The sequence below is a fragment of the Onychomys torridus genome, chromosome X (assembly GCF_903995425.1).
Source record: "Onychomys torridus chromosome X, mOncTor1.1, whole genome shotgun sequence".
Taxonomy (NCBI): domain Eukaryota; kingdom Metazoa; phylum Chordata; class Mammalia; order Rodentia; family Cricetidae; genus Onychomys; species Onychomys torridus.
The window spans coordinates 39,458,805-39,482,468 of NC_050466.1; the positions used below are offsets into that span (position 1 = coordinate 39,458,805).

Below are 23,664 nucleotides of genomic sequence, written 5' to 3' on the forward strand. Positions count from 1 at the left end.
AACATCAGTGTCAGGCCAACTTCAGGTATGTAGTGAGACCCTCTTTCCAAAAAAAACAAATTTGAGACATTAATGTAGAAAGAGGACTTACTTGAGAAGAGTAAGGGGACCAACAGAAGTGAGGGAGGTGAGAGGATAATGGGTAAATATGATCAAAACCAATATCTACATTTATGTGTTCATGAAACCTATTGTGTATAATGTATACTAATGAAAAATAGAAGACAGATCCAAAAACATGATTGAACTAAAAACGTTTTTCAATGATATAAAAAATAATGAGTAAAATTTTAATAGACAACTTAAATACTATCTCTAATTACATGAAAACAAAGGACCCCATGATTTATGAAAAGATGCACTGGAGCAATTGATTTTTCAATTTTTAGGAAGCTTATCAGAATAGCTTTACCAATACTTATCAAATGATTATTAGATTAATTATACTTTGATTTGAGGGAATTCATTTTAGCCTACTATCCTTACTAAAGATTGAGAGAATCAAAATACATAGATCAATATATGCTTGTCAAACCAATAATTTTATTAATTTGCTTTGAATTTATTATATACTTTAAATATAAAAATTTTAAACTACAGATTTGAATCAATTTCATAGAAAATATTCAATTATAATTTAATTGGAAAGAGCACATTTATATCAAGATAATTAGTCAAATCAGATTTACTTTTGAGGATATCAAACTTAATTTTTAATGAAAAAACAATAAAATATTTTAGAGTGGTTATCAAAAACCACAGAGAAATTAATTAAAAAATACTTCCTGATAGATAACAAGGTAAATATTAGATTAAAATAATAGTGATATATTTTATCTACTTGAATTAATAAATTATTTTAGTTCTGGTATGTAGTTTTAAATTAATATATAGCTGACACTGTGCCTGATGAATCATTGAATCTGATCCTGTGTGTAGCTTCCTTTGGTAAATATATATGCATTTGCTTTTAGCACATTGATGCAGAGTTTATGAGAATTGTTGATTGTACATAGTGACCTTTATTGGACTATAGAATTAAAAATTTCAACTACATGTTATTATATAGAAGGTTACATGTTGCTAAAAACTAAGTGGCATTTTATTTTTTATAATGTAATGTAGATAATGAGGTAATTTTAAGATGAAATGAGAGTTGATTTTAATTGAAAAAGATAATACACAATATACTCAGAAAAGTTTTAAACTAATTTAACTGGAAAAAAATAACATTTCTATGCATAAATTTTGCCGTATAAACATTTTTTAGTGCTGGAGAACATCCAGTTATAGTTAAAAGAATACGCTAGTGATATTAGGTTTATTGTTTTCTATTGAAAACAAATTAGTGATTAGTATTGTTGAAAGCTGGAAAAATAATGCTTAATTTTAGCATTTTGGGTGAAATTGTTCTAATGTGGACCATTTTGGGGAGAGAATAGATATGAAAGATGAACATCTGAAAGGAGATTCTCTGATACCATCCCTACTCATGTAGTTCTTAAGAAGAATTCATGCATCAGTAGCCAAGTTTGGAGACCGCTATTCTGGACTGTCTCCCAGCACGCTTAGTCTAAATCAATACTTTATTGTCAGTATTGAAATAATTGGTTTACAAAATTGGAACTAGTTGTCATGTTTGAATTTCTGAGAATGCTTCTATAATTGATCATGTTTAATCAAATGTTCTGGAATAGAATAATTTTGTTGGCTGATAAATACGTACAATGATTAGGCTGACCTCAGCCAGTACAGAAGATATAAAAACATGCATTGACACTTGAAGCATGGCTAGCACAGTGATATTCAGGTTTGCTGAGCTAAAAACAATGAAAATTAATTTCACTTGATTTTTTTAAACTTTTTCAAGTGTTACAACATGAAAATTTTATTTTAAACATATGTGATTCACATTATATTTATTATGTAACAGCACACATATTGGTCTAGAAGTTCTAACCTCTCAAACCATAAATATGGAAAATTAGGTTTACAGCCTAGTCACATGTAGTATACTGCTATTCTGACGTTACCAACACCTTATTCTTGTATTTGTGATTCCTTCTTGGGAAATTTTTAATTGTAAGTAGGTAAAATTAAAACAAAACCAAACAAATTCCAACCAGATGATTTGAAGAGTACTCTTTTATTAGCACCTAGAAATTTTCCTGGTTTTCTCCCACTCTCACTTTCTGTTCTGCTGGTTTTGTCCACTGTGCTCTTTTTTCCTCACTTCAGCTATCCAGAATATGCCCCTTCCATCAAGACTCGCCTCAAATAATTCCCTGTCATCCCATTCACCATTAGCAAGAAATCACATCTTCAGCACTTTCCTGATTTCAGCTCATTGTGGTCAACAGCAGCACCTCAAAAGGTTGACAGTTCCAAGGTCAAGGGGAAGACAGGGAGGGAATGAAGCCCCAGAGTTTGTTGTAGGAAATCACTTCCCTGTCGCTGGCATCAGTCATCTTGGGCCTGTTTATCCAACTGCTGGGTGCAGACATTTGCTTGTTACCTTCCTTACATGGTGTATGGATAGTCAAGGTTTTCCGTGCTCTGTGCAATCTCCTTTGTAAAGTTCTTTTATTACTGTATCGAACACTTAACTTTTAAAGTGTATCAGAGATTCATAAGAATGTTTATCACTTTTTCTTTTGTAGAAATTCACACCAAATCATTCTGGGTAGTGTATAGTTTAATAGTCAGATGAATCACTATGCTGGGCAATTGGGGATTTTTCTAACCCCTCTGAAATTAAAGTAGAATAAAGAAAAACTTTTTATGGAAGTTAAATCCTTAGCTAGACATGGTAGTTCATGCCTATTATTTCAGCACTCAGAAGATTTAGTCAGGGGATTGGTGTGAGGTTGAAGATAGTTTGGAGGTTCATAGTGAGTTCTAAGTGAAGCTAGGGTACAGAATGAGCTCTTTTCTCAAAACCAAACCAAATCAGAGCAGTCCCTTAAAATCCTGATTCTAAACGTTGAAGTACACCAGAGCTGTTTGTTTACCCCTGTAACTTGTGTCCATTTCTGTAACAATTCAAACTTCAGTGTTCTAGTAATTAATTATACAGACATATGGCAAGATAGTGGTTTCCTGTAACACTAGATAAATTATGCTTTTGAACACTAAAAGTTTGCTTTTTCTTTCAGTGATGCGTATGTTTTCTTCCATAAGCATCTAAGTATTTTTAGTCTTAGCGCAGGGACTTGTGTGGGGGTGGCTTGTTAGTTGGTAAATGCACAAAATTGTGTGTGTGTGTGTGTGTGTGTGTGTGTGTGTGTGTGTTTGTGTGTGTTAGGTTTCTATATGTTGGCTGTTTGCTCAGTTATGTGGTGTGACAATGACAAGTAATAGATAAACCAATATTGAGTGGAACAGAATTATCTCCAGGTCAACACCAGCAAATTACTGAGGGAAATAATTGAAGAAACAAAAAAGGACTCAAACACATTGACCCAAAGCTCTCTCTAATATATACAACTGTATGTTAGGGAAGCACATGTTGATAGTTAATAGAGTCCTTTAAAATAAAGACTTTTTAGTTACCATGCATTCCTGAGTATTGGGCAGGTGGCTGTTTGTATTTAAGTGACCTTTACTGACTCTTTCCTCTGAAAACAGATGATAGACTAAAGAGGTTGTATAACCAACCAGTGGTCTGTAACAGCCCAGATACTCTTTTGTTTAATATAAGACTGTTAATGAGGCATCTGATTGTTCCTACCAGATGTGTGGATTGTTCCAGAAATCATTCACTCCATTCAACTAGAAACCCCCTGAGTTAATTTGGCCCTTTTGCCATCTCATTCTTTGTGCTGAAATTAATGGTTGAAGAGGTGCCAAATAATCTGTCCATAACAACAAGGTGAAAATTATTTCAACATAAATTGCTCTGATATGTTTGACTAAATAATACAAATGTGAATTACTACTGATGTTTTTCTTATTATACAGAAGGTCAGTTTCTTTGCTTTATTCATCATTGGGAAAATAATTTTTGCTAATCAGGAAAAGAGAAAGTTAGGAGAGATAACACCTTTTCAACAACAAGTCCCTTTCAGAATGGTGAGACCAGCCTGAGATTCCATGGTCTTTGTGCTTGCTGTCACTAATAATCAATCTGGTCTGGGATGAGTCTTCCACCCTAGGGCCTCAGCCACCTTGGAAGGAGATAAGGAGTTCAGCTAAATGCTATTGGAGATCTGCAACTCTTTGAAACATTTTTTTTTATCTTTATTGCTGTAGGCAGTATAATTTAAGAGGGATAGTCAACAAGGACTTGTCCTCCAGTATAGAAGATGTTCTGAATATGTAAAAATTTCCTTCATGTATATGCTATAAATTTAGATCTAGATTATACATATGCCTTTCTGAATCTGGCTAACACAATTTCAAATTCATTCATTTTCCAGCAAATGACACAATGCTACTTTTCTTTTCTTTTTTTCCCTTTTGGTTTTCCAAGATAGGGTTTCTCTGTGTAGCCCTGGCTGTCCTAGAACTATCTCTGTAGACCAGGTTGGCCTTGAACTCAGAAATCCCCCTGCCTTTGCCTCCTGAGTGCTGGGATTAAAGGTGTGCACCACAACCCCTGTCTTGTTACTTTTCTTTATGGCTAAATGAAACTCCATTGTGCACATATAGCATATTTTTTAATCCATTCTTCTATTGAATTTTAAAAGGCTCTAAATTTTTCAAAAGGCCTTGATGGTGTCCTATTAAAGAAACAATTACATGTCCTATTAAAGAAATGATTCATGTTACATGAATGCCAGAGGTGTGTCTAAACCCAAGTTGCAGAGTTGCTAAATGAATGGGAAACACAATACTGAGCTAGCCCCAACCTTAGCCATGTCTCAAGAGCAAAAGAGGCTTCTCTTTAGCACTTGATTTAAAAATAAAAATCAAGCAGATAGTAGACAGGGACTTGAATTAATTCCTTCTTAGTTGCTGTTTCTTATTTGAGTGTCTGAAGATCAGTTTACAGTATTTCATCTGGATTACCAGGCAGATAGATGGCATTTCAGGAATGGGCTCAAGGATTGTTACCATCTCCAAGGTTAAGGGACTGTTTTATCAGATTTTTCCTGATTGGGTTTTGTTTCAGTGGAGGGCTTTTTGGATGCATTAGAGAATTAAGGAGGTGAAGACAGAAAGTACAATTTATTTGGAATTGGAGTGAGGTTTAAAAAAAAAACAATGAAGCAAGCAGCCATCAGTTCTACCCTCACACTCTGAAGGCCACCCTTCTTTGAGATCTGTCATCCCTTTATACTCACTAGATTTCAGTTTCTTAAGGTTGGACCTTACCCTAGGCCTCAGGTAAAGGCAGAACCTGCTGGTGTCTCCTGAAAGTTCTTTGAACTGTGGTGTTTGCCCAACTCCTGTGGATAACTAAGGTTGAAGTCCTGGTGATGAATTTAGAATTAATATTAAAAGTAACTAAAAACTCTGGTCTGTCAAAAAATCCGACTTTAAAAAATTATTTCTTGGGAATTCTGGTCATCCTACAACTTTCTATCTCTGTATGTCCTTGAAGAAAAGGTGCTGAGTAACAGTGATTATGCATGTCTACATGTAGTGTCAACTACAGCAGTGGGAATGACTTGTCAAATTTGAGATCCAGGAAATAAGCTTGTGTATCTGCAGTGGCCTGAGACTTACCTTTGTCCAAGAATTCTGATCAAATTCTTCCCTGAGCTAAAATTAACTAAAGGGTATCTGCTGTCTAAATTACTTTGGAAAGGACTCTGCCATCTTGTTGCTATGTGACGTTGGGCAAATAACTTTGTTAAGGTTTCCTGATAAATAGGAATTATTAATGGTATCTATTGCATTTTATGACTGTGAGAAATCCACGAGTTACATATTTCCCACACTGTGCAGTGAAGTGAAGAGAATTGCAGCCAAAGAAAGGTTTGTGGAATGAACAAATGAATAAATATGTTAATTCTGCCAAGGCAAGTACAAGCTTACAGAGGCATCCTCATTTCAGATCTGTCCAAAAGCATTAGCTTTTAGTCTGGTAGGTTATTGTCAATGTCTAATTTTCTTTCAGACAATTAGATGCTTTATATATCCAGTTCCTTTGCATTTTTACATAAATGAAGTGAAAGAGAGCTAGAAAAATTATCTTATATTGTCATTGAGTCTTAACACTGCTCACACTTCATATTTTATGTTAGCGTTATTTTAGAGGAGCAGACTGCACTCAAACCTGAAAAGTGATAAATTATTACATGAAATATAATTTATACTAATGAAATGTCCATTAAATGGACAAATATATGCTATGTTGGCAATTTATCATATATTAATGATGCATCTACATGTGAGTATGAAAAAAATATATAACCTTTCTTGCCAAATACAATAAATGTGAATGAGATGCTAATTTTTCTTTTAAAGTACAGCTAAAATAGAGTAATGATATTAACACAGAAAATATTACATGAACCATGACTGAGGTTGGTTTTATTTTTCTGTAATGTGAAGCTTCAAAAAGATAATATCATCCCTTTATACTCAGGATTGATATTCTGAAAGTCATTTATTATACAATAGTCATAAACATACACTACATTTCAGTGAAGCTCTGGAGACAATAAAATTGGAAAGCTTTTGTATTTAGACATAGTTATGGCTATGGTGAATAAAAGTGACATGCTTTGAAGTTAGGTCAAGTGTAGAGTGATTCACTCCGGCATGTGTCAATGGAATTCCAATTAGAGAACTGGATCACCTCCACAGCTTCATTTCATTGATTTTTAATCCCATGAATAGTTTTCTTTAGGCATCTCCATCATAGGAGCTCTATGAAATGGAGGACACTGGGAATAATAGGACCTCTCACATGTGTGGGGACAATTTGCAAAAGAAAAACAGGTGCAACAAGAATATGGGTGGCTGGATGCACAGCTGGCCCAGCAGGTGCTACTGTGAGCTGGGTCACTAAATCAAGTGGGGCTTTCCCCTAACCCACGTTCCTGGCTAACATAGGAAATGCACATTCATAATGCCATTGCTTTATTTTCTATTTTAGTTAACAGCTTTCCAAATCTACATAGTATTTTATAGCAATTAACTCTAATTACAAATTTTAAAAACATTTTTAAGGATAATTGCATGCCTAATTATTGTTTCTTCATTCTCATTTAATCTAAAAGACTTTAACTGTGCCATTTTGACAAGTGTTTTTAAAACTGATAGTGAATACTCTTTTACTTAAGTATTTCATGCAGTTTAACAGTCTCTCCTGAGTCTGCAAACGTCTTCAGATGTTTGCAGTGACTTTTTGTGTACACACATGCTGGTTGCACATTCACTGTCCTAGCCGATTCTTTGGAAGGGATTATCACCATTGCCAAGGAATAGCATTTCTGACAATGTGACGACAAGGCCAATTAATCACTGAGAACAAGAGAAGAATGGAGCTCTATATTTTCTGATGGTGATTTGGGACTTGGCAGCAGGCCACCAAGTGAGTTATTGATCTAGTGGAATGTACTCCAATTTGAATTGTCACTACTACATTTCTGTCACCAGGCTATTAAAAGTGTGCATTTGTGGGGAGATGAAAACCATCCAAAGGCTAATTTGTATAGCTTAACAAGTTGAAACTCTAAAGTGAAGTGAAATGCACAATGATTATTAACAGTAGAGTGGCCAAATGGCAGAGATACACTAGCCAGATGTATGCTGTAGTGAGCGAATATTTGCAATGCAAAGAACTGGCCCAGATAGCATTGAGAATAGTGTTTGCGGGGAAGAAGGATGAAGTCAAATAGTGCTGATGAGGAATTCCAGGACGTATACTTGCAATGGAAGTTTTTTTTTAATGGGTAAGTGTAGCTGGAGTTTTCTCTCTGGGTCCCGCCAGGCCCCATCAGTCCAACAGCCCACTTATAAAATAAATACACAGACACTTATATTATTTAAACTGTTTGGCCTGATGGCTCAGGATTCTTGCTAACTGTTCTTATGTCTTAAATTAACCCATTTCTATTAGTCTGTAAGTTGCCACGTGGCTTACTGGTACCTTACATCTCGATTGTTGTGGTGACGGCTGGCAGCATCTCTCTGCCTCAGCCTTCCACCTCCCAGAATTATTCTCCTCCTTGTCCCGCCTACACTATCCTTCCTGCCTGGCTACTGGCCAATCAGCGTTTTATTCATTCACAACATATAAGACATCCCACAGCAGGTAAGATAAAGCGTGGACACAGAAGAGGTAGGCTCAAATTCTAACTCAGATGCTTTTATTTAGGTAACATCTGTTTGATGCATTCTTAGAGGAACACACCAGATCATGGACTTTATTTTATGTGTGGTAGATATAGAAATGTCCTGTTGCTTCCTGCAAACATTAGATTTGTGTTCTGTAAAATCCGCAGTGTTGAAAATAACTTCTTCCTGAGAAATTTTATCTTAATTTATCAGTTGATAACTTAATTTATCAGTTGATATGAGAAGAATCCATAATTAATTGGTCAGCCCATGTAATTTTTAGGTTTTTAACCCTTCTGTCATTCTATTATAACACAAATCTTTTGATTTATTCCTTTTGTTATAAAACCAGGTGTCAATGTAATTAAATAATTATCTTTAGTCATTCAAACCTCATGTGAAAAGGATAATATGGTCAGGGTACAATCATACTAGCAAATTAATAGTTTATTTTTCTAGAATATATGCAGCTATTGTATGGGAATAACACTTTGTATGAAAATAACTTTTGTTATAGATTATTACTGTCCTAATGTGTTAGAAGTTGACATTTGTTCTCCTAATTTTCAATGTGGTAAAGCAAAAAAAAAGAAAACAGTGAACTAACTGCCTGGCATGTCACAAGTGACAGTGATAAATGATGGCTGCTTATCAGGATAGAGAGTGGAGCCCACATCTATTCTATCACACAGAACTTCCCTTAGCCCACCATTAAGTGGCCACATTCATTGTAACAAGTCATTTATTTATAAAGTCTTTATGGAACTCACTTGTGAGCCTTGCATACTGGTAGGTGACAGGAAGATGGACATTCTTTGATAAGAGGTCTAAGACTTGTCTATAGGTAATTAAGACATGTTTAAAAACAAGGATCATAATGAGGAGTACATTGCTGTTGCCTTTCAGAGAAAGAAGGATTACGTCTAGTTGGAGGCATTCAGGAAAGACTTTACTTGTTCATTCATTCATTCATTTCCTCAATCACTCATTTTCTAAGCATGTGAGGAAAAGTCCATGCCAAACTGGAGGTTCAGAGACAAAACACCTTAAGGGCATTCACTTCCTAAGGGAAGTCATAGCCCAACAATACTAACTTTAACTATTGCATGTAACTGAGATAAGTGTTGAGGGGACTTGGAGTTACTGATTTTGGGAAACACAGAAAGGAGTCATGGTTGAAGCAGAGTTTAGAGACTACAGTATGCATAAGGGATTATCATAGCAGATGAAGTCTGCTAAGTTCCCTAAGAGAAGTTCACACAGAGAGCCATGTGGGGAAGTGTAGAAGAGATCAATCTGGAGATTGCCCTTATAAATTGAGTTGAAGTTCAACAGGAAGGAGTGAAACAGAAGGAACTCATAAATGGAAACTTTCTATGTTACTGATGAGTGCTATGGAGAAGCTAGAATGGAATTGACTTGGCAGTGACACAGACTGAGAAATATGTGATACAGAAAGTACAAATACCAAGATGGATCACTGGACATCACTGAATAGACTAGACTGTGTGGAATGATGTATGTTTTCTTTTTCTGATGGTGTTGTGTGTTTGAGGCAAAAGTAATTAAAAACCATTGTTCCAGTATTAGACTACCTGGCTTCATATGCTGTTTTACTATATATTAACTGTGAGAGCTTGAGAAAGTTTCAGCTTCGTGTCAGATGGGAGGATAACAATAATAATGTAGTTCACAGATGAGTAGTGACAACTACCTTAGTCCACATATACAAATCCCTTAGAATGCTGCCTAATGAGAATATTTTTTAAGTACATGTAGTTATTATTAATAACAGGACTAGTCATGAAATAAATGCCACAGATTTAGAGAAATTGCCATGTTGTGAACCCATAGGGACATACTTGTGATGGCCTGTTATGCCTGATAAAACAAAGAATGAGCCTTGGAGACTATAAAAATGAGCAGTACTATTGTCTGTACAATTGATGAGGTATACCACAGTTGAACATACAACAGCCACACAAATAGGCAAGCCTTAACATCAAGAAATGGCTCATCTAGAGTGTTTACAGCCAGGACATGTGGTGGTGGTGGTGGTGGTGGTGGTGGTGGTGGTGGTGGTGGTGGTGGGTCAAGTCCAAACTAGAGAGTTCCAGGGTCAAGTCCAAGCTAGAGAGTTCCAGGGGCATTCTTCACCCATGACACACATTGTGTCAACACCCTTTATAAATAGTAGGGTCCATTTGAGTTTAAATAAAAGCTGTGCACAAAGTCCATACTCTTCCATACTCTCAAGTTGGTATAAAAGGTTTATTTGTATTTTAGTTTATGTGAGTTTCGGTTTATATGTGTATCCCCCACATGTATGTGTGCACATATACATGTGTGTGTTCCATGAACAACTTTTCAGGAGTCACTTTTGTTCTGCTAACCTTGGTTTTTAGGCAGGGGCCTTTCTTGTTTCTGCTACTACAGACTTCAAAGTAGCTGGTGCATCAGCTTCTGGAAAATTCTATTTTCACCTCCCATCTTGTCATAAGAGTGATAGAATTTCAGATGCATGGCACTGCATCCATTGTCTTTATTTACCTATTTATTATTTTTAAATGTGATTTCAAGGCTCCAACTCATGTTGTTAGGCTGGTGTAATAAGCACTTTTACCTATTGAATCAACTCTCCAGTCCCCAAATTGAAATTTTCATGTGACATTGAAATTCTTTGCAAGTAATTCTGAAGTATTCATTCAGGGAACTTGTTTACAAGAAATAGGAGCAACCTGGGAACAATGATCCGCAAAGCTCTGATAACTGTCTATTGCTGATCTGACCCTCTGAGTATTTTTGGACACACTCAAACACAACTACATGTAACAGCTGTCCTCTGCTCTGGTGTACACTGTATGCCAAACTGTGGAGCAAATGGATGACATTACAAATGCAGGTCTTTCTATAAAGTTCCCCAGTCCTTGGTTAATTGACCTGGTTCCTGGTCATCCCTAGGCACATGAGTGCTGTTCTGCTACAGAGGCACCAAAGGAAAAAATGGAGGCACCTCAAGCCTTCTTTCTCCAATGAGCCTTTAGCACAGCATGCTCTGGGGTCCCTTTGCAGATTCACTATAAGCCCCTGAAGTTTCTGGGGCACTAGCAATGAGAATGGATTTCTTTTCGTCCTCCTTGTCTTACATTCTCAAAGCTCTGTACAAACGTGTGTGTGTGTGTGTGTGTGTGTGTGTGTGTGTGTGTGTGTGTGTGTGTGTGTGTGTTTGTGTGTGTAGATGTACAAAGTACAGAATCAAGGCCAGGCAGTGGTGGTGCATGCCTGTAATCCCAGCACTCGGGAGGCAGAGGCAGGTGGATCTCTGTGAGTTCGAGGCTAGTCCAGGACAGGCTCCAAAGCTACAGGGAAACCCTGTCTCAAAACAAAGCAAAACAAAACAAAACAACAAAAAAGTACAGAATCATATTGTTTGGGGAAAATTCTTATTCCTGGTCTTAATAAAAAAGACTTTAAAAATAACAGATGACAGGTGTTCTGCCTGTAGTCAGAAAGCCCTCCAAGGGCTGAGCGTTGAATATTGTTTGCTAAAGTTATACGTCTTCCATCAGAAAATTGACTGAAAATAACCTGGTTTTGATGAGCATTAATTAAATCATTATGCAGGAAAAATAGTGTTTACCTCTTTAGATTTTATCCCCCTCAGGAGGGGATGTTTCAATGGTTTATGCTTACTTAAGAATGACTGTCCCTGGAGAATTCCTAGAACAGAAATATTTATAGCAAATAAAGACTTTCAGAATCCTACATAACAGAATCAAAGGTGAAGAAAGGAGAGAATCAGAGGGGCTATAGTCATGGCACTTGGGTTAGAGCCTGACCTTATAACCTTAACTAGTCCTCTTTTGCAAATACAGGAACGATCTGCTTGGATTACAGAATCGTGCTGAAGGAGTCGCCAACAAAATACTGTGCTCTGGGAAATGCTTTTCCCATTACAAAGTGCTGCTCAAGCATCAGGTGCCACTGTTATTAGCACCACTGTTGAAGGTCCTAGAGTTTCTAGCTAGCAGCTCTGGGTTGTCAGAATAAAGAAAATAACACCCTGTCATCTCTCTCCACTAGATGGCAGGTGAACCACTTAGTAAAATGCAGACTGGGTATGGGCTCTAAAGGCCACAGCAGTAGTCTCATTTGTGAGTGCAATGGAAGACAAAGAGTGCAGTCGTGGAAGGAGAAAGCAAAGACAGCTGGTAACGTTAAACACAAATCTCGTTCAAACACCACTGGTGTGCAGTTGGCCAAAATTCTCTGTGAGAGCATATCTTTTTCATCAGATTGTGACTGAGAGGCAAGCAAATACTTTCTGCAAATAAGAAAGGATGGACTCCACACGGAATTAAAGCTGACACACAAGTTTAAGGATTATTTGTAATACCATTTCACAGGAAATGGCTTTATCAGTATCTGGGCTTGACAAACTGCTGCTGTTAAAGTATTTGTGGCTTTGTAGGTCACAGTCTCTAATTAAACAATCCAGCTTGGCTGCCATAGCCCCGCCCACTGCCACCCCCAATCAGAGACACTAAGAAAATGGGCATGGTTGAGTTAGCACTTTTGATTTATTGACACCAAATTTTAAATTTACATAATTTTCACTAGTCACAAAATACTGTTTAAATGGCCATTTTAAAGTATAAAATTATTATTTGAAAAAGATCACAAAAATGTGTCCAAGGCTGTTTGACTGATAAGCGGTATTTTTCAGGCCTCTAGATTAATGTTAAAGACTCAAAAATTTTAGCTACTAGATTGGCAGACCCTTCCGTTAATATTTCTGTACATATATCTACAGCTTTTATAATAAATATATCACTGCATTGATGTGTTTTACACATACAAGTTACTAAATGTCCACTTGGCAATTTTGCCTATCTCTATTATTACCTAGTTCAAGCCTACAGAAAATAAATTTATATAATCTTTGTAGTTCATCAAGTTGATAGAAGAAACTATACCCAATGAATTTTGAATTTCTATTAAATGAGAAACAATAGTTTAAGAGCTTACACAGAATGTTCTTATCCATTAGTTCTCCTCACTCTAGGGGATGCATTCTAAGAGTTCACCCATTGGATGTATGAAACCACAGACAGCAGGGGCCCCTGTGAGTGCTAGGATTTTCTTCATACTCACACGAAATAAATGTGTCTCTACCTTATCCAAGCACTTACTGTACATGGTGGCTGTACTTTTTACAGTTTGTGGTATGATAGCAAAACTAGCAAATATTCCTGTTATATAAATAATTTTTGAGTTGTATAGTTTCATTATGCATTTGGTGAGTTTTGGATACGTTCACACCTTCTACTGCCTCAGTAGCTCCTTCTTCCACAGCGCTGATAACCCTCTCCATCTGCCCTAGATTCCACAGAGGAGAGGAAGCAGCTGCTGTTGCTCAATGTGGGCCTGGCTTACTTCACTTCAAGTGACTAAGTCCAATTCCACCCATTTCCCTAAAAACAGCATAAACAAACTGCTTTTGATTTCACAGTTTCATTTATGGATTTATTCGTACTGGAAATATTAGCGACCTCAGCGCATAGAACTTTAACTTGCACTTGATAGGCACTTTCTATACCTTTTCTTTGGAATGTCTGTTTTTCACCCCAGCACTGCTCTACTGGGACAGTCAGTCTGGTGACAGAGAGACTCAGCAGAGGGGTGACTCCTCTGTGCTCTGGGCCGGGTGGAGCAGGAAGGCATGGGGTTTCACCATGTTTTTAAGAACAGTACAAAATTTAAAAATTTGTGACTTGCTAATTTCTGGAATTTTTCATTTAATAATGTCAACCTGTGGTTCTTGTGGGTAACTGAAACCTTGCTGGGTTTTGCAATTCTAAAAAAAAAAAAAAAAAAAAAAAAAATTGGCTGTTTATCTCAGATGCAGTTTTAACTGAGTGACCTGAATTTTTCTTTGCTAAATCTGACATTTGTTCTTGTGCTTATGAGCTTTGCTTAATCCTCAGTTATTAAAGCCTTCAAATATCAGAAGGTCTGAAGGCAGACTCCTGAAGCAAATATGTTTTGAGAATGTGGAAGAAATATAAATCATTCATGCCATGATTGCTTTCAGGTCTTTTTTTTCTGTTGAAGATGGCACATTTGCATACACAAGTCCATCCCCTGGCACTATTGGCACACTTTAACATGTGTGACATGAGCATTGGTGTTTCGGGTCTATTTTCTAGGAGTGAGTATTATGGGCTGTTATGCTCGGTTGGACAAGCCTTATTAAGTACTGTGTAATAAACTCAAAATTGCCTGTGGCAGGCATTTGTCCTTTTTCCCGTGTAAAGAACTTATGAGAAACTAGATGTCTTACAAGGAGATTGGGTGGGCACAGCAAATCCAGACCCCTTAAATCAGAGTTATATAGGGCAGCATAGTCAGGCCACTTCCCCTTAGAAACCTTGCCTTTCTTGAAACTCTCTTCATACCTCTTGATGGAAGTTAGACGTGATTGACCAGATCTGAGTGAGCGTGTTTCTTTATATGTGCACCTTTTAGAATTCATCACTGGTACTGAATATTAACCGCTATTTAAGCCACCATATAGCTTCACTAAAGGCATTGTATGCTTAATCCTTTTTAATCTGATATATTCCTACCAGCTGTAAAATTTCATGCCATTCCCCTATAGCCTGTTACCATCATTGAAAAGCCAACAAACTCTCTTGAGGGTTGCCTATGTCATCTGCCCTGATAAAGTTCATTCAGAATGACTCTGCCCATGATTTTCCTGTGGGTGAAGGTGGTAGTGATGTACTGGTGAAAGTGAATTACTGTCTGGGCACACACCAAACTGGATTGTAAGAGAGAAGTGATAGCACGTAGTGGGCCACTTACCCTAGCAGGAGTTGAGCTGGTCTAGCCTGGCTAGCACAGGGGGAGGGGAGCTGAGCTGCAGCAGACAGGCAGGAGGGCCCAGGGGGGGGGGGGGGGGGGGGGAGATGCCAAGTGTGAGGGCAGTTGTTTACCGAAGCAGAGAGCTGATAAAGGCAGCAGTGAAGGGCACTGCGTCAGCATCATGTGCAGATGAACCGCCTCCTTCCTGAGTGGAGCAGATCTTTCTTTCCCAGGGTGGTTAAAAGAGGATACTGTGATAACAGCTTGGCTAGGTAAGCTGACATCTTTTAGACAGGTCTCTTTAGCGGCGTGTTTCCTGGGAGGCTTGGTACAGCTCATGAGCCCAGAGGTGTGGGTTTCCAGTGAGGGAGCTGCATTTTCAGCTTCTTCCTCTATCTAGAGCTGCTCTCAGCACCTGGCTTCAGTTGCTACCAGTTCTCTAGTTGCAAAATCTTGAACCTCATGGCTTCATTTAAATCTCTGGAGAGCCTGAACTGGGGCAAATATACTGAGGCACTTAACTTCAGGCATTAAGTAATAAAGATAAGGATTTCTCCATACTAGGTCTTTAAAATTCAAAAGCAGTGCCAACAATTACAGGAGGTATTATGGACAGAGTCTGATCCTGAACTTTATGACCTGGTGTCACTTGCCATACTTTAATGGTGGGAGCCCTAACCCTTATATGCTGTGTCCTGGACCTTGGTAAATATGTCATTTGCCTTCCTTTGCTGGGAGTCCGTTTTTCTTGGTGTTTCCCTCAACAGTTGAGGAGTAAGAGGCAGGGACTGATGCTTCCTCATTTTGTGTCCCAAGGACTGCTTTGCTTTCTGGAGATGAGCAGGGGACAATGTGGAGACTGCAGGAGCTTGGTGCAATCAAAGCTCAGCTTTGCCACTTCCCACATCTCCCAGAAGTGGGTGCAAGGGAAAAATTGCACTCCCATAATCAGGGCTTAGAGCGCCATTCTGCATTTGGACAGATTGTAGAAGCTTTAAAGTCGAGACCCCTTGGGGGTGGTGTTGGTGGCCAATCGACCATTTCACAAGGGTTGCATATCAGATATTTACACTACAATTCATAACAGTTGCAAAATTAGTTATGAAATCGCGATGAAATAATTTTATGGTTGGGGGGCAGCACAGCATGAGGAACTGTATTTAAAGGGTCATAACATTAGCAAGGTTGAAAACTACTGCTCTAGAGGAACCACAAAGAGAGAATAACTTTAGAATATCTGAGAAAAATAGCATGCTTCTGTTTAGGATGCGGAGCATACTTTTGTAGTCCTCCATAAAAACAAGCATTTGATGACATGCTAACACAATCTGAATTTTCAATCCAAGTACCTTCTGATGTATATTATATTAATTTACCCTGCATCTTACCCATCATACTACATTTAACTCACCCAGTACATGATATGGCACTATACTAGCTGGTATGAAAAGGAGGCTTTCAATTCTTATTATCCAGGGGAGCCATTTTATGCAAGTCTTATATTGTTTGTCACCAAGGGAGCCATGATTGGTAAGTAGTCCATAACTGGACTATGACATGGTGGCATTTAAGGAGGGGTATGGGTTGCCAGTTCCTTTTGTCTTGGGTAACCAGCAAAAAGTAGTGGAACTAGGAAGTGGAAATGGAAAAGATGTGGAAGTCAATGTATAGTTTATCTTTTAAAACTCTTTGGAAGCTTTGGGTGTGGCCAACCCTACAAGAGGAAGAGAATGGAGTTTTTTGGATCACTTGCTTAGATTTGGGCCTGGCAGAAAGATCTTGTCTTCCTTTGCTGGTGAAGCTTTTAAGTCAATATTCTACTTTGGCTTAAAGAGAAAGTAAGTCGGTGAGGATTTGTTGTGGGCGGTTTTTTTAGGGCTCTGCTTTATGGGCCCATGTTCGGCTCTTGAGCACTGTGGCCAGCAGAGGGCACTGTTGCTACATGGATGCTTATTTCTTTTAAAGAGACTTTTCAGAGGTACAAAAACCTATGAACGACTTTGCATGACATTTTAATTTAAAAAGTAAATTATTATTAACAACTTAGAGATGTCTGTTTTGTTCATGACACGCTGAACCATAGAAGGAAGGCGAAGATGTTTCTTAACTGTCTTTATTATAAAATTTTGAAGTAGCAAAAATAACCAAGCAGTGTGGGAATCAGTGTCATCATTATTCCTGGAACTTATTTTGAATATAAGTAGTTTTGCCTATACATATGATATTTACACTTGAAAGTTAATATGTGAATTTCTATTAATTTATTTGGAAAAATGAAGACTATCTCATAAATAGTCATGTAATTTTTATAATTTACAACTGAGGATGCCAGGCACCCCTGGGGAGGATAAATTTCAAATGCACTGTGACTTAAGAACTGAAAATGTGAAACATTTATAATACAATCCTGTAAACAAAATCATAGAGTATGTGGCATTCTGAATAGGATTACCTTAAAATCTGTTGATTATGTTGATTATGTGAAAATTTAGTGGAATGTTAACCCAGCACTAAATGACTTGCTACAGTTTTCCTGCATCATGTAGAGGAGACACTCAGACTGTATGGGACCATTATTCTGCATGTTCTATTTTGGTATGGCTTCATTTGTTGCTGTAATTGGTGGTATACATTTTTTCTTTTCTTTTTGGTTTTGTTTTGTTGTTATTGTTGTTTGTTGATGGTAGTTGTTTCTTGTTTGACACCAGGTATCATGTATCACAGCCTGGTCTCAAACTTTCTGTGTAGGTGAAGATGGCCTTGAACTCTGAACTCTTGACCCTTCCTTCCTAGTGCTGACTGAGACTATGGGTATATTTGACAATGACCATAATGTAAATGTTTTCAAACAGCAAAGGCACATTTTATAGTATTAGTTTGTTTTTATTATTTTTAAAGATTTATTTTATGTTTATGTATGTGTATGTATGTGGTATACGCATGTGAGTGCAGGTGTACACAGAAGCCAGGGGCATCAGATCACCCTGGAGCTATGGCTACAGGCAGTTGTCACTCACCTTATGTGGGTGCTGGCATGTGAAATTGGGTCCTCTGCAAGAGCAGAATGTGCGTCTAACCACTGAGCCATATGTCTAGACCCAAACATTCCTTTAAAATTTAACTGAGAGCTTCTTGTATTAGGATGGTTTTATAGCAGTTAAGAATGATAAGATCTTGCTGGGTGTGCTGGCCCACAAGCCTGTAATTCCAGTACTTGTGAGGAGAAGGTAGTTTCAGCTATCTGGAACCCTGTCTTAATATTGCTCTTCATCCTCAAAAGAAAAAGAATTATATGAAAAGATCTGAAGGCCATTAGGTTCATGGATACTAGTGGTTAACTATGTCATTTGGATCCTGATTCATAGATTTCAACATTGGGCTTTAGGACTGGGAATGTAGCTTGATGACAGAGTACTTTCCTGGTGTATGAGAGGCCTTAGTACCTGGTACTAAGGTAAAGAGACATTTTCAAGTAAGTATACTGTCAATGAATGTGTGACCATGACTAGGTAACTTAAACTCAGCGTGTTTCCTTATCTATAAAATGGGGGTGATGATGATGATAACTAGATGTGATGCTATAAAATGTTGATTAGGGGCCAGTGAACTCAAAATAAAGAATGCTTGTTTGAGATAGGCTCTTATTATCTTACAACCCTCCTGTCTCCACCTCCTGAGTGCTGAGAATACAGACATGAGCCTCCACACCGGACTAAAGAACCCATTTTGCAGATGCAGTGTAGTGCCCACTGATGCCAGATAGAAGATTCAGAGCAGGGCTTTATAATGTATCCTGCAGGTTTGAAGAGCTTCTGAGTGAGAGAATATTAATAGAAGTATTGGCTGGTAGAACAATAAGCTGGTAGCTATGGCCTTGGCTTTAGATATAGAAAAAGTCACTGGGGAAATGTGAAAATGGGGCTGTGCTGAGGTAGGGACTTTACATGAAACTGTGGCAATAAGAGAGGTGAGTGACACATGAGAAAGATGAGGCTAGGCAGCCCTTGGTAACCGCTTTCACATAGAACGCTAAGAAAGGAAATGTGTGCGTACAGATTGTTGGAAGCATAAGGGACATCTGTCACTTCACAGCTTTAAGGGGATCATTTTTCTTCTATTTTATTTTAGTGTTATGGGACAGGGTCTTGCTACACAGTCTGGGCTGTTTGTATAGTCTATGCAATCCAGACTTCACCCAGACTCACTATCCTCCTTCCTTTGTCTCCTGAGTGCTGGGAGTAGCTATGTGTGCCACCATACCAGGATGGAAAGAGGATCTCCTAGAGTGCATCTCTGGCATCTGACAGTTTCACTGTTAGGGATATGACAACTATGGGAGGTAGCCTTGTCCATTTTGCAGAGTTCTTGTTATTTAGTGAGCTTTTCCTAATACTGAGCTCAAAATATTTCTCCCTGCCCTACCCATCTGTGGGTTCACCTGTTCTTTGAGGCAATGACATTACAGGAGAAAGACAGGCATGCTGTAGCATCCTGACAGGCACATGTAGGCTTCCTTGAGAAGGTAGTGTGTCCATACTTTTGACATACTCCATACTTCATCTTTCTTTCTCAAATGCTTTTCCTCTGCTTAACTCAGAAGCCCAGTCTGGATAAAATTTCACAGACTGGTTTTCTGGGATCCCTTTCCCTACTAGCTAGTTTAAGAACAGCTAGTGTTGTTATATGTTGCTCATACCTGTTAAGTTTTGGGAGTGGTGGTTGTTGGGTAGTGGCCATGTGCCATGTGGTCAGGGGCCTCTGCAGAGAGGGTATCGTTCAAGTGGTGGAAGCCTGGCTCTCTAAAGCAGTGACATGAACAGGAGAGCATAAACAAGCAGGAGCATTTGCTATGGAACAAGTTTACAGCTATCCCCAGCATCACTGAGGCTGCTGCTCCTGCTGCTGCTGGTCCTCCTGCTGCTGCTGCTGGTCCTCCTGCTGCTGCTGCTGGTGCTTCTCCTGCTGGTCCTGCTGCTTTTGCTCCTCCTGCTGCTGCTCCTCCCCCTCTTTCACCATCATGATCATCATCTAGTCACCCCTCCTCCTCCTTTGCCTGTTTACAAGCGGCCTACTAGGTGGTAGAGACAAGCTTCTGTGGAGTAGTTTAATGTGACAATGGGAACTGTTGCTTGGGTTTTAATGTTCCTTTCCAGAATAAATAGTCAAGTAGTAAGAACTGGTCTACCCTCTGTATCTCAGATACTCTTGTAGTGCAAAAACATGTAGGCTCCTATGCTCATGTAGCTTATATTCTGAGTGGGGAAACAGAATAAAAGTTATTAAGTTGTATTGACAACCACTTTGAGGAAAAGCAAATTAGAGCAAACCTGTGAGTTTCATGGAAGACAGCCAGGGAAGGCTTTCCTGAGAAGTGAAAGTGTCATTGGCCAATGCTACAGTGCCATTTACTTGTTGTGAAATAGGGCAGAATGAACAGGAAGTAAGATGGGATGTGTGGTAGGTTTGGAAAGCCAGGCAGAGCCAAATCCGAAGCTCCTGCTGCTTCTTAGTGTACACTCTTGATCAGATTCTGCATTTTTACATTTCCCCAAAGCACTCCACTTTTGTATTTCAGATACTTTCTGTTCTCCTTCTTTTCCTGGAAGAGGTTAGTGCTTGAAATAAGTGTTGAAGGTTAAGAGGAGTGGCTGAAACCCCTCCCCCCTTTTGTTGCTGGCTGAAATGTTGATAAAAGAAAAAAGGGAAGAGTTAGTAAATGTTGAGTCTTGGAAATGAGCAGGAACCATCATACAAGGAGTGTTGGACAAAGCTCAGTAGGACATAGGGACTCAGAGAGCTATTTTAAAATGAAGAAGTATGGGTTTTGAACCTCATTTTAGAAGGGTTGCTGTAGTTTCAAAATTCAGTTAATTGACATCTCCATTATTAGTAACACACGCACTGTGGATAAATCATTGATTTTGAGAAAAATAAGATTCCTTATGGAAGCCTCATTTTCAGTATTTCTGGGTATTATAGTTTAAAATGTTAAATGATTCACAAGGGCCTATAGTTTTTAAAGCCACTAATTAAATGTTTGTAGGGTTTTAAGACGTTTGAAAGGGAAAGGAAGAGCTGAGTAGTCATAGAAAAGCAAATCCCTTAAAAGCCAATGTCCTTTCAGTACGGAGGCTGCAATTAACTTGGTCTTGTTTGTTCATGTAAATCCTCACAGGGTGTGGCATTTAGAAAGTAGTCCTTGTTCTTTCTTGAAGTGTCTAGAAAAAAAAAATCTGTTATTCTCTCACCCTTCTGAGCTCTAACTCCTGGCAGAAAAAAACAACCAGTCAAGCTTTCTCCCTCCTGAGGGCTCCAGGGTTCCTGTTCTCACAAGAATGACCTTAAGCTTTTAGTCCTGTAGGTTTAAATGTGCTTGGGGAAAATGCCTTGAGAACAAGTGTACTTGATTACACCATTATTTCTTAGAATCCTAACAACTTTGCGGCTCTTTGTAGTAGAGCTTTCAGTACAGAAATATGGTAACGTGAAGTTTATTTCAAAGCACTTAGTCTTCATGCTGACAGCTCCAGCATCTTAACAATACTCACATGTTCTTTACCAGGACAGAGATGAAACTGCAATGTGAAGTTCATCTTTTTGATGTATAAAAGTATATTGTATCATTTGAAAACTAGTTGAATGAAGTCTTACCCAGTGATACATCCACTAGTCATTCATTCTGCACCCTCTGTTTATGTTCTTTTATAAGTCTCTGCCATATGGCATAGAAAACAGTTGTGAATACTGTCATAAAGCTGAACACTTTGCATGTTCAAGTAATCTGGTTTCTGATTAAGGCTTGGGCATTGAATCTTTTACCCTTAAGAGAGAGGAGAGAGAGAGAGAGAGAGAGAGAGAGAGAGAGAGAGAGAGAGAGAGAGAGAGAAGAGAGAGAGAGAGAGGAGAGAGAGGGGGGGAAGGGAAAGGAGAGGTGGGGGGGTAGAACTCAGGTACTTATAGAAGCTAAATGAGTGAGCTGTACTGTCAGTTCAGGCTGCTGATTCCTTTAGCATTAGACATCTAATTACTGACTGAACATTTCATAGTGATTTCCCTCAAATTATTAGTTCTTTGATTATATTTTTTTATTTTTCATTTAGCCTGATAAGCCACTAATACATGTTATTACCAAAAATATAGCCAAGAAACGTAAAATTATTTCACAAACATATTTTAATGAGAATTTTCAAACCTACAAGGAAATGTAATAGGACAGTGTATGGTCACCTACCAACCATATGAATTTCATAATTAAGTTTTTCATGAAAGAAACTACTTATGACAGTGTATACATATTTTCCCCAATATGCTTCCAAGAAATGGCTATGTTTCCACTGTTTCACTATTGTACCCAATAGTCAGCAGTGGTTAAATAATGATGTCAAACAGCCAATTCCTGTTCAGATGCTTCTGAGTTTTCTCAAACCATTACTATTATTTATTAACTTTTAGTGAAGACTTCATCAAACATAGGAGATCTGAGACTGTGATATTGTTACTCAGTTGATGAGATGTGAGAGTGTAGACTGGCAAAGGAACCATAGTTAAACCATCCACATGTGTAATAATCATTCACTTGGAAATAATTCTTTCCTTACCTTCTGCTAGCTCCTAGAGAATCTAAGAGGAAACTGCTTGTCTTACTTCTCCATCTTCTCTGCCTTGAAGCTTGGAGACTATAGGCATCTTCCCAATGATGTTTAGGGGAGATCCTCAAAGAGAGATGTCTGAGGCTATAAGGTATAGTGTAAGGACCTGAGTGTGGATGCACAGAACCTAAATAATAGGCAGACATGATAATACATATCTGTAACACCAAGGTGTTACCGGAATCCTGGGACTTGCTGGCCAGCAAGTCTAGATGAATCAGTGAATTCCAGGTTCATTGAGAAACTCTTTCTCAAACAATAGATAATACCAATGTAGAAGATCATGTCTCCAAAACAAGGTGAATGAATAGCAACTGAGAGTGGGGAATCCTATCTAAAATAAGATAGAACACAGTACAGGAGGACACCAGGTAACCTCCATTTGTGTTCACCTACACTCTTGACACAAAGAGATGAGGGTTATATAAAGGGGAGAAACATGTGTGTCTATTCTGAGAATGACAGATTTTCCAGGAATTCTCTTTATGCCTTTTATGATTCTTTCAAATCAGCATGGCTGTTGTCAACAGTTATGACACAGGTGGGGGCTATCATTTAGCATGCATATGGGATTCCTCCCCTTTCTGACCCACTCCCTCTCCTTCCATCCATTTCTTTCTTTCTAGTGGTCATTCAGACAGTCATCTTAGATCTCACCAGTTTAGCTAGTCTACCAGAAGAGGGATTTCTGAGCAATACTAATTTTTTCCTCAAAGAAAAGTAAAATTAGTGTGGGATAAAAATGCAGCTGTATCACTTAGTCAGTGCTCTATATAACAGGAGATTCTCAGCATATGGACAGGTGATTAAAGAAATATCTTCTCATTCATCTGTTTGATACAAGTCACAAAGGTTGGTAATATGTCAGGTTGGTCAGCACACGGGAGATCAGCATGGAGTGTGCCGTTGATACAAC

The 23,664-nt window shown here is 38.3% G+C and overlaps 1 long non-coding RNA gene across 4 annotated transcripts in view; it reads left to right on the forward strand.

The window, feature by feature from the left end:
* Window positions 1–23,664, forward strand: part of LOC118574567 — a 46,877-nt gene that overhangs the window by 19,056 nt on the left and 4,157 nt on the right. The window lies entirely within an intron of this gene.